Source organism: Chiloscyllium punctatum, chromosome 50 (genome assembly GCF_047496795.1).
Source record: "Chiloscyllium punctatum isolate Juve2018m chromosome 50, sChiPun1.3, whole genome shotgun sequence".
NCBI lineage: Eukaryota > Metazoa > Chordata > Chondrichthyes > Orectolobiformes > Hemiscylliidae > Chiloscyllium > Chiloscyllium punctatum.
In genome coordinates, this window is record NC_092788.1 from 52,783,359 (window position 1) to 52,792,426 (window position 9,068).

The window sequence follows — 9,068 nt, forward strand, 5'->3', positions numbered from 1 at the left end:
TGTATATCCTTCACTTATGAGACTTCCCACAGTGCATTACCTCACAGTGATCAGAAGTAAACTCCATCTGCCCTTACGCAGAGTGTGTACAACTCTGAGTATGACTAACTTCATCCAGTCTCCCCAACCGTCCCTACCTCTAATTGTCGAGAGAATGCACAACCCTCCCTATTGCGTTAACCTCCTCCAGTCCCTCTCATGGACACCATCTATCTAAGCTTCTCCTGTTCCTGACTATATTTTCCTCCTCTTCCAATAAACCCTTGTGAACTTTGTGACCTAGTCCAATCTCTGCAGTGCTCTGTATAATCAGCCTCACTGTGACTGGAATCTGGCTTCAATTCCAGCCTTGGCCGACTCTCTGTGTGGACTTTACATGTTCTCCCCCCGACTGTGTGGGTTTCTTCCGGGTGCTCTGGTTTCCTGCCATAGTCCAACATTTGCACGATACGTGATTGGCCATCATAAATTGACGGTAGTATTCAGGCAAGTGTTGTTTAGGTGAGTTCACCACGAGGTCTGCAGGGTTTATTGGACAGGGAGAGGGATGGGTCTGGTTAGGATGGTCTTTAGAGGGGTTGGTGTGGACTTGTTGGGCGGAATGGCCTGTTTCCACACTGTGGAGATTCCATTCAGGTTATTGTCCAGTCCTGTCAACTATCCCTGTCTCTTGAACCTTGCCTCATCTCCAATACTCTCCTTATATGTAATCTCCAACAGTCTCTAAAACACTCCTTGGCGATGTAAGCTTCTCCAGTCCTTAGCACGATCAATATGACTGTCACCTCTTCCGGCTTTTAGAACCCTCCCGATAACTGTTGACATTTGTTACAGCACTCCCAATCACTGTTCCATCCTGAAACCCCCAAAAACATTTATATCTCTGTAAACTCATCTGGACTGTCTATACTTCCATTTGACAATCCCGTTCTGAGACTTTCTCTATATCAAAAAAGTCCTGAAGTGTAGGTAACCCTTATTAATGTAACGTCCCTTCAGCCTTACAGCACTGAGAAGGTCTTTTCAACCCGACAGCCATCTCTGTGTCTGTAATCTCCGCCACTCACCAGAATTCATTCTCTCTGAGCTCTTCTGTAGCCCATTAAACGCTCCCTAACAATGTCTGTATCAGTGTAACCTTCTCCAAAAACACAACCTTCCCTATCTGTGTAAATCCCTACACCAGTCCCGATCCCTCTCAGCTCCGTCTAACAATACAACCCTCCATGTCTGTGTATTCACCTTCAGTCCCTACTCACCTCCCTATCTGTGTAACCTTCTCCATGCATTTTTGCTTCAGTCTCTTCAACTGTTCCTGTCAGTGTAATCTCTTCCGGACACGAAAGCTCTCCCTCTCTTTAACATTCTCAGGCTACACAGCCCTCACTATCTGTGACCTACTCCTGTTGGAGAACACTTCCTCTGTGAACTGCTCCAAATCTTCAACTCTCCATAATCTCCGGCAGTCTTACAGCCCTCCCTCTCTACATAACCTCTTCCAGTCCCTAAAACGCCATCAGTCTGTGGAGACCCTAACACCATCCCTATCTGTGTTATCCTCTCAGGTCCCTGCAACACTCCTGATCTGTCGATCCCACTCCAATGCCTGTGCCCCTCCCGATCCTGTTCCTACAAGACTCATTAAATATGTAACATCCTCCCGTCACTATCACCCACACTGTCAATTTAAGCTCCTTCTGTATCTTCATCCACCTCCCCATCTATATAACCTCCAGCTCTTCCCCCCCCATCTGTGTAAACATCACTCTCCACTTGAACCCTCCCGACCGCAGGAACTTCCTTCTGTTTGTGCTATGCTCCCTTATCTGTGAAACTGTCTCCAACCAAACTTGCTACCTCAATCTCTCAAAAACGAATCCAGATTTCACACCCTCCATGTCTAAATAACCCCCAGAACCTAAGCCTTCCTATATCTGTAAACATCTTCAGTCACGATGATCCTCCATATCTCTGTTTGTTCCGCCAGATGATACAAACCTCTTTATCTCTGTAATCTGCTCAGCTCCCTGAAACAGTCCCTGTCTGTGTAATCCAGCCCTGTCCTACAAACATCCTTATCCCTGTAAACCTCTCTATCCCTCCCAGCATTCCCAACTCCATGAACCTTCCTTTCCTCCTCTCCTTCCCTTCTCTCCTTCTCCCCTCTCACCTTCCCCCCCTCCTTCTCGCATCTTTCCTTCTCCCCTATCTCCTTCCCTCTTCCATTCCCTCTTTCCTTCTCCACTCTCTCCTTCCCCCTTCCTTCCCCTCTCTCCTTCTCCCTCTCCTCCCCCTCTTCTCCCCACTCTCCTTCTCCACTCTCTCCTTCCCCCTTCCTCCCCCACTCTCTCCTTCCCCCATCCTTCCCCTCTCCTTCCCCCTTCCTTCTCCCCTCTCCTTCTCCCCTCTCTCCTTCCCCCCTCTCTCCTTCCCCCTCTCTCCTTCTCCCCTCTTTCCTTCCCCCTTCCTTCCCCCCTCTCTCCTTCCCCCTTCCTTCTCCCCCCTCTCCTTCTCTCCTCTCTCCTTCCCCAGTTCTTCCCCTCTTTCCTTCCCCTCTCACTCCTTCCCCCCTCTCTTTTTCCTCACCTCTCCTTCCCCCTTCCTTCCCCTCTCTCCTTAACCCATCTCTCTTTCCCCCTGTCTCCTTCTCCTCTACCTCCTTCCCTTCGTTCTCCTCTCTCCTTCTCCCCTCTCTTTGACCCCCTTCCTTCCTCTCTCTCCTGCCCTCCTCTCTCCTTCACCCCTCTCTCCTTCCCCAGTTGTTCCCGTTTCCTTCCCCTCTCTCTCCTTCCCCCCTCTTTCTCCACCTCTCCTTCCCCCTTCCTTCCCCTCTCTCCTTCCCCCTTCTCCTTTTCCCCTCTCTCCTTCCCCCTTCCTTCCCCTCTCTCCTTCCCGCCTCTCTCCTTCCCCCTCTCTTTGTCCCCTCTCTTTCTCCTCCTTCCTTCCTCTCTCACTCCTTCCCTCCTCTCTCCTTCCCCCCTCTCCTTCTCCCCTCTCTCCTTCTCCCTTCCTTTCCCCCTCTCCTTCTCCCCTCTCTCCTTCTCCCCGCTCACCTTCCCCCTCTCCTTCCCTCCTCTCCTTCTCGCCTCTTTCCTTCTCCCCTCTCTCCTTCTCCCCTCTGTCCTTCTCCCCTCTCTCCTTCTCCCCTCTGTCCTTCTCCCCTCTCTCCTTCCCCTCATTCCTCCTCCCCTCTCTCCTTCCGCTATCCTTCCCCTCTTTCCTACCCCCCTCTCTCTCCTTCTCCACATCTCCTTCCCCCTTCCATCCCCTCTCTCCTTCCCCATCTCTCCTTCCTCCCTCTCTCCCTGTCCACTCTTTCCTTCCCCCTCTCCGCCTCCCGTCTCTCCTTCTCCCCTTTCTCCTTCCCCCTTCCTTCCCCTCCCCTTCCTTCTCCAATCTCCTTCTCCCCTCTCTCTTTGCCCATTCCTTCCCCTCTCTCCTTCCCCCTTTTCTCCTTCCCCCCTGCCTTCCCCTCTCTCCTTGCCCCCCTCTCTCCTTCCTGCTCTCTTTATCCCCTCTCTCCTTCCCCCTTCCATCCCCTCTCTCCTACCCATGTCTCTGCTTCTCCCCCTCTCCTTTTCTCTTCCTTCCTCTCTCTCCTTCCCCCCTCTCTCCTACCCCCTTCCTTTCCCTCTCTCCTTCCCCCCTCTCTCCTTCCCCCTTCCTTTGCACCCCTCCTTCTCCCCTCTCTCCTTCTCCCTCTCCTTCCCCTCTCCTTCTACCCACTCTCCTTCTCCACTCTCTCCTTCCCCCCTCTCTCCTTCTCCCCTTTCTCCTTCCCTCTTTACTTCACCACTCTCTCCTTCTCCTCCTTTCCTTCTCCCTTCCTTCCCCCCTCTCCTTCTCCCCTCCCTCCACCCCCCTTCCTTCCCCTCTCTTCCTCTCCCCTTCTTTCCCCCTCTCCTTCCCCCTCTCCTCTCCCCTCTCCTTCTCCCCACTCTCCTTCTCCACTCTCTACTTCCCCCTTCCTTCCCCTCTCGCCTCCACCCTTCCTTCTCCTCTCTCCTTCTCCACTCTCTCCTTTCCCCTTCCTTCCCCTCTCTCCTTCTCCCTTCACTCCTTCTTCCCTCTCACCTTCCCCCTATCCTTCCCTCCTCTCCTTCTCGCCTCTCTCCTTCTCCCCTCTCTCCTTCCGTCTTCCACTCCCTCTTTCCTTCTCCCCCTCCCCTTCCGTCTTCCATTCCCTCTCTCCTTCTCCCTCTCTCCTTCCCCCTTCCTTCCCCACTCTCCTTCTCCCCTCTCCTTCCCCCTTCCTTCCCCTCTCTCCTTCTCTCTCTCCTTCCCCCTTCCTTCCCCTCTCTCCTTCCCCCTCTCTCCTTCTCCTTGTCTTCTTCCCCTCTCTCCTTTCCACTCCTCCTTCTCCCCTCTCTCCTTCCCCCTCTCGTTCTCCCCTCTCCTTCTCCACTCACTCCTTCCCCTTTCCTTCCACTCTCTCCTTCTCCCCTCTCTCCTTCTCCCACCTCCTGCCCCTCTCCTTCTCCCGTCTCTTCTTCTTCCCTCTCAATTTCCCCCTCTCCTTCCCTCCTCTCCTTCTCGCCTCTCTCCTTCTCCCCTCTCTCCTTCACACTTCCTTCCCCCTTCCTTTCCACTCCTCCTTCTCCCCCTCTCCTTCCTGCTCTCCCCCCCTCTCCTTCTCCCCCTCTCCTCACCCCTTCCTTCCCCTCTCTCATTCTCCCCTCCCTCATTCACCCTTCCTTCCCCTCTCTACTTCCCCCCCTCTCCTTCTGCCCGTCTCCTTCCCCCTTCCTTTCCAATCCTCCTTCTCCCCTCTCTCCTTCCCGCTCTCCTCCCCCTCTCTTCTTCTCCCCTTTCTTCTCCCCCCTTCCTCCTCCGCCTTCCTTCCCCTCTCTCCTTCTCCCCTCTCTCCTTCTCCCCCCTCTTTTTCTCCACTCTCTTCTTCTCCCCTCTCTTCTTCTTCCCCCTCGCCTTCCCCCTCTCCTTCCCTCCTCTCCTTCTCGCCTCTCTCCTACTCCCCTCTCTCCTTCGGTCTTCCATTCCCTCTCTCCTTCTCCCCTCTCTCCTTCCCCCTTCCTTCCCCTCTCTCCTTCTCCCCTCTCCTTTTCCCCTCTCTCCTACCCCCTTCCTTCCACTCTCTCCTTCCCCCTTCCTTCCCCTCTCTCTTTCTCCTCTCTCTCCTTCTCCCTTCCTTCCCCCTCTCCTTTTCCCTCTCCTTCCCCCTTCTTCCTTCTCCCCTCTCTCCTTCCCCCTTCCTTCCCCTCTCTCCTTCCCCCTTCCTTTCCCCCTCTCTTTTTCCACTGTCTTCTTCCCCCTTCCTTACCCTCCCTCCTTCTCACCTCACTCGTTTCCCCTAACTTCATCTCTCTCCTTCTCCCCTCTCCTTCCCCTCTCTCCTTCTCCCATCTCTACTCCCCCCTTCCTTTCCCTCTCTTCTCCCCTCTCTCCTTCCCCCTTCCTTCCCCTCTCTCCATTCCCCCTGTCTCCTACCCCCGTCTCCAACTCGCCTCTCTCCTTCCCCCTTCCTTCCCCCTTCCTTCCCCTCTCTCCATTCCCCGTCTCCTACCCCCGTCTCCTACTCGCCTCTCTCCTTCCCCCTTCCTTCCCCTCTCTCCATTCCCCGTCTCCTACCCCCGTCTCCTACTCGCCTCTCTCCTTCCCCCTTCCTTCCCCCTTCCTTCCCCTCTCTCCATTCCCCGTCTCCTACCCCCGTCTCCTACTCGCCTCTCTCCTTCCCCCTTCCTTCCCCCTCTCTCCTTCCCCCTTCCTTCCCTCCTCTCCTTCACCCCTCTCTCCTTCCCCCTTCCTTCCCCCTCTCTCCTTCCCCCTTCCTCCCATCTCTCCTTCCCCCCATCTCTCCTTCCCTTCTCTCCGTCTCCCCTCTCTCCTTCCCCCTTCCTCCCCCCTTCTCCTTCTCCCTTCTCTCCTTCCCCGGTCCTTCCCCTCATTCCTTCCCCTCTCTCTCCTCCCCCTCTCTCTTTCTCCACCTGTCTGCTCTTTCCCCCTGTCTGCTTCTCCTCTCCCTCCTTCCCACTTCCTTACCCCCTTCCCCCTTCCTTCCCCTCTCTCTTTCTCCCCTCTCTCCTCTTCCCCCTTCCTACCCTTCTGACCTTCTCCCCTCTCTCCTTCGCCCTTCGTTCCCCTTTCACCGTGCCCCCCTCTCCTTCACCCCTCTCTCCTCCTCCCATCTCTCCTTCCCCCTTCCTTCCCCTCTCTCCTTCTCCCCTGACTCCTTCCCCCTCTCTTTTTCACCAGTCTCCTCCTTCCCCCTTCCTTTCCCTCTCTCCTTCCCCTCTCTCTCCTTCCCCCTTCCTTCCCTCCTCTCCATCACCTCTCCATCCTCCCCCCTCTCCTTCCTTCCCTCTCTCTCCTTCCCCACATCTCCTTCTCCCTTCCTTCCGCTCTCTCCTTAACCTATCTCTCTTTCCCCCTCTCTCCTTCTCCTCTCTCTCCTTTCCCTTCCTTCCCTTCTCTCCTTCTCCCCTTCTCCCCTCTCTCCGTTGCCCTTCGTCCCCCTCTCTCCATGCTCCCCTCTCTCCCTCCCCCTCGTCCCCCTTCCTTTCCTCTATTCTTCTCCCCTTCTCTCCTTTGTCTACCTCTCTACTTCCCGCCTCTCTCCTTCTCCCCTCTCTTCTTCCCCCTTCCTTTCCCCTCTCTCCTTCCCCCCTCTCTCCTTCCCCCTCTCCTTCCTCCCGTCTCTCCTTCCCCCTTCCTTCCTTTCTCTCCTTCCCTTCTCTCCTTCTCCCCTCTCTCCTTCCCCCTTCTTTCCCCCTTCTCCTTCTCCCCCCTCCTCCCCCTCTCCTTCTTCCCTCTCTCCTTCTCCCCTCTCTCCTTCCCCAGCCCTTCCCCTCTCTCGCTCCTTCTCCCCTCTCTCTTTCTCCACCTCTCCTCCCGCCTTCCTTCACCTCTCTCCTTCCCCCTCTCTCTCTCTCCCTTCTCCTTCTCCCCTCTCTCCTTCTCTCCCCTCTCTCCTTCTCCCCACACCTCCCTCTCTCCTTCTTCCCTCTCTCCTGTCCCCAGCATTCCCCTCTATTCTTCTCCCCTCTCTCCTTCCCCCTTCCTTCCCCCTCTCTCCTTCCCCTTTCCTTCCCTCCTCTCCTAAACCCCTCTCTGCTTCCCCCTCACATTACCCCTCTCCTTCCTCCCATCTCCCCTTCCCCTTCCTTCCCTCCTCTCCTTCCATTCTCTCCTCCTCTCTCTCCTTTCACCTTCCTTCCACCTTCTCCTTCTCCCCTCTCTGCTTCTCCCCTCTCTCCTTCCCCAGTCCTTCCCCTCTTTCCTTCCCCTCTCTCTCCTTCCCCCTTCTCTCTTTCTCCACCTCTCCTTCCCCTCTCTCCTTAACCCATCTCTCTTTCCCCCTATCTCCTTCTCCTCTCCCTCCTTCCCCCTTCCTTCCCCCTTCTCCTTCCCCTTCCCCCTTCATTCTCCTCTCTCCTTCTCCCCTCTCTCCCCTTCACCCTTCCTACCCCCTCCTTCTCCCCCTCTTCTTCTCCCCTCTCACCTTTCCTCCTCTTTCCTTTCCCCTCTCCTTCTCACTCCCTCTTTCTCCCTCTCTCCTTCCCCTTCCTTCCCCTCTCTCATTCCCCTCTCTCCTTTTCCCCTCCTACCCGCTTCCGTCCACTCTCTCCTTCCCCCCTCCTTCTCCCCTCTCTCCTACCCCCTTCTTTTTCCTCTCTCCTCCCCCCTCTCCTTCTCCCCACTCTCCTTCTCCCCTCCCTCCTTATCCCTCTCCTATCCCCGCTCCTTCTCCCCTCTCTCTTTTCCCCTTCTTTCCCATCTCTCGTTATTCCTTCCTTCCCCCCCTCTCCTTCTCCACTCTTCTCCTTCCCCGTCTCTACACCCCACTTCTCCCCTCTCTCCTTCCCACTTCCATCCACCTTTCTTCCCCCCTCTCCTTCTCCCATCTCTCCTTCCCCCTTACTTCCCCTCTTTACATCACCACTCTCTCTTCCCCCTCTCTCTTTTCCACCTCTCCTTCCCCCTTCCTTCCCCTCCTTACCCCATCACTCTTCCCCCCGTTCTCCTCTCTCTCTCCTTCCCCCATCCTTCCCCTCTCTCCTTCTCCCCCCTCTCCTTCCCCCATCTCCTCCCCCCCTTCCTTCCCCTCTCTCCTTCTCGCCTCTCTCCTTCTCCCTTCCTTCCACTCTCTCCTTCTCCCCTCTCTCCTTCCCCGACTTTCCTTCTCTCCCTCCTTCCCCCCTCACCTTCATCACTCTCTCCTTCTCCCCTTTCTCCTTCCCCCTTCCTTACCCTCACTCCTTCCCCCACTCTCTCTCCTTCCCCCCTCTCCTTCCCTCTTCCTTCCCCCCTTCTCCCCTCTCTCCTTCTCCCCCTCTCCTTTCCCCTTCCTTCCCGTCTCTCATTATTCCTTCCTTCCCCCCGTCCTTCTCCACTCTCTCCTTCCCTCTCTCTTCCCCCCTCCCCTCTCTCCTTCCCACTTCCTACCCTCTTCCTTCCCCTCTCTCCTTCTCCCCTCTCTCCTTGCCCCTTATGTCCCCTCTTTACTTCACCACTCTCTCCTTCCCCCCTCTCTTTCTCCACCTCTCCTTCCCCCTTCCTTACCTCTCTCCTTACCCCATCTCTCTTTCCACCCCTTCTTCTCCTCTCTCTCCTTCCCTCTTCCTTCCCCTCTCTCCTTCTTCCCTCTCCTTCCCCGCTCTCCTTCTCGCCTTTCTTTCTCCCCTCTCTCCTTCCCTCTTCCTTCCCCTCTCTCCTCCTCTTTCCTTCCCCCTCTCTATTTCTCCCCTCTCTCCTTCACCCACTCCTTATCGCCTCTTTCCTTCTCCTCTCTCTCCTTCCCTCTCTCCTTCCCCCTTCCTTCCTTCCCCTCTCTCTTTCTCCCCTGTCTCCTTCCCTCTTCCACTCCCTCTCTCCTTCTCCCCTCTCTCCTTCCCCCTTCCTTCCCCCTCTCCTTCTCCTCTTTCCTTCCCCCTCTCTATTTCTCCCCTCTTTCCTTCCCCCCTCCTTCCCCAGTTCTTCCCCTCTTTCCTTCCCCTCGCTCTCCTTCCCATGACTTTTTTTCTCCACCTCTCCTTCCCCCTTCCTTCCCCTCTCTCCTTACCCCATCTCTCTTTTCCCCTCTCTCCTTCTCCCCCTTTCCTTCTCCCCTCTGT